This window comes from Dipodomys ordii, unplaced genomic scaffold, assembly GCF_000151885.1.
Source record: "Dipodomys ordii isolate 6190 unplaced genomic scaffold, Dord_2.0 Scaffold26, whole genome shotgun sequence".
Classification (NCBI taxonomy): Eukaryota; Metazoa; Chordata; class Mammalia; order Rodentia; family Heteromyidae; genus Dipodomys; species Dipodomys ordii.
The window spans coordinates 12,784,963-12,787,427 of NW_012267242.1; positions in this window are offsets into that span (position 1 = coordinate 12,784,963).

Here is a 2,465-nt window from a genome sequence, read left to right on the forward strand (position 1 = left end):
GGAGTATGGGCAAGACATGATGACATAATCAGATTTACATTTTAGAAAGGTCACTAGCCCTAGTACTGAAAATGGATTGGAGGAGAGACAATGAAGTCACTTAGTAAAACTAGTGACTTAGTAAAATAGATGACTAAGGTATTTGCAGTTGGGATAGAGAACATGATTTAAATTGTGAAGAGTTTAAGAAGTAGAAACACATGTAGTGTGCTGACATACTTTGTGTAATAGGCAAGGAAGAGGAGAATATTGGGGGCAGGTCTGCCTTTTTGGCTGAGTAACTGGGAAGACAAAAGGCTATTTAAAGGACGTTAGTCCATTTTCTTTTGCTGTAAGAGTGTAGTGGAGACTGGGTAATGTAAAGCAGAGAGGGTTGTTTGCCTCATGGTTCTGGATGCTGGAAAGTCCAAAATTGGATGGTTGTGTCTGATGAGGGCCTTGTGCTTCTTCAGCTTGTGGCAGTAAGTGGAAAGGCAAGAGGACACGTGCAAAAGAGAGAACAGGACAAGGAGGATCCGCAGCTTTATAACAATCTACTCTTAAGAATAGCCAAGCTACTCTCTGGGAACTATACTGATACTTTCATAAAAGTGGAACCTTCATGCACCAAAAACCTTTTAAAGGCCTCACTGTCTTTTAGTACATTAGTACTGGTGCTTAAATTTCAACTTGAATTTTAGTTGGGACCAAACTCATTCAATCATAGTGCAAGGAGAGTTGACCAGCATGTTGAGTTTAAGTCTAAGAGGCCCAGAAGTTAGTAAGACACTTAGATATGAAAATCAGATATTTTCAGAGAAGGTTGGCATGTAGGTCAGTAAACTGAAAGAGAAATACTGCCCTCAACAAGGACAGGCACTATTTAGTCTCCTAGGGGCAGAGATGGAACAAGAAAGAAGAGGAACACAACTCTGTATCTTTTTTCCTAGACTAGAAAGTGCTTTCTCCTGGTGTTGACCTGAGACATCAGATTCTAGGTTCTCAAGCCTTTAAACTTTGGACTTGTGCCAACAAAACTCTAAAGGCTCTTGGATATTCTAACTATGGCTTGGGCAATACCACCTCCCTGGTTTTAGACTTCTGGCTTCTTGGGTTGACCTATGCTGCTAACTTCTCTGATTCTTCAGCTTGTATTCTACCACCATGGAACTTTTCAGCCTCTGCAATTATGTGAGCCAATGTAACCAATCTCCCTTCTTCCTTCCTTCCTTCCTTCCATCCATTCTTCCTACCTTCCCCCCCGTCTCTCTTTCTTTCTCTTTCTTCTCTCTTTCTCTATGTGTGGGTGTATGTGGTGTATGTTTGGTTCTATTTCTCTGGAGAATCTCGGCTAATAGTTTCCTCACAGAGATCTACTAAATGATTGTCTATAGAAAAAAATAACCTTTACAAGAGGTAAGAATCCAGGTGAGATATTGTAGCACTTATATGGATCATAGAAATAAGAAAAGATATGTTAAAGAATGTAGGCAGAAAAATTCATGTTATCTACGTGTTATGATTTGGATTTTAAATGTCATGGATACTGAAAGGTGGTAGAAACTTTAGGAGGTGGGGCCTAGTGGAAGGAACTGAAGAGGCCAAATGTTAACAGGTATCTTGGGACTTCTATCCTTTCCTTTCTGTCTTTGCTCTGGGCCTTGAGATGAGCAGCCTTCTCTATCACCTGTTCCTGCCACTACAATGTACTATCTTACTATAAACCGAAAGGCAATGGGGCCAAATGGCTATGGATTGAACTTTTGAAGTCATGAACCAAAGTAAGCATTTCTCCTTTTGATTACCCCCCTTCTCTTTTTCTTTTTACCCTATCCCCCACTTCGTCTTCGTTTTCTGAAGTACTAGCTTTTGAACTCAGAGCCTTGTGCTTGCTAGGCAGGTGCTCTACCCTTGAGATTTTCTCAGGTATTTTGTTACACTGATGAAAAGCTGACTAGCAGATCCCTTCTCTAATCACATATAGAGATATGTCTTCTACATGGGAAGAATGAAGTGAACACCCGACTCTGCCATGGGCCTCAGCACTAGCCTAGCCTCTTTAGAACCAAGCTCATATGTCACTCCTGCAGACCTAGGTCTCAGACTTGCCTCTGAAAAACCAAACTCTAGACTTGCCCATGTGCCAGGACAACTCCAACAGCGCCAGGCTTGAGGATGTTTTCTATGGCCCCAGGCTCTAGGCTTGCTCCTACAGATCCATATTTCAGGCATTGTCTAGTGACATGTCAGAACTAGAGGCTGAAGGTTGGGTTTTGTGGACCCAACATCCAGACCAGCCCTGTGGATACAAGTGCTAGGCCTATTCCTGTATATTCAAGCACTAGGCATAGTGTAGTAGATCCAGGCTCACTTATGCACTAACCCAGACAACAGATCAGTCCTCTGAGGACTCTAGTAGTAAGGACTAGTAGTAAGGACTCTAGTAGTAAGGACATATGGACTCTGCCATCTGAAGCACCTAGAAT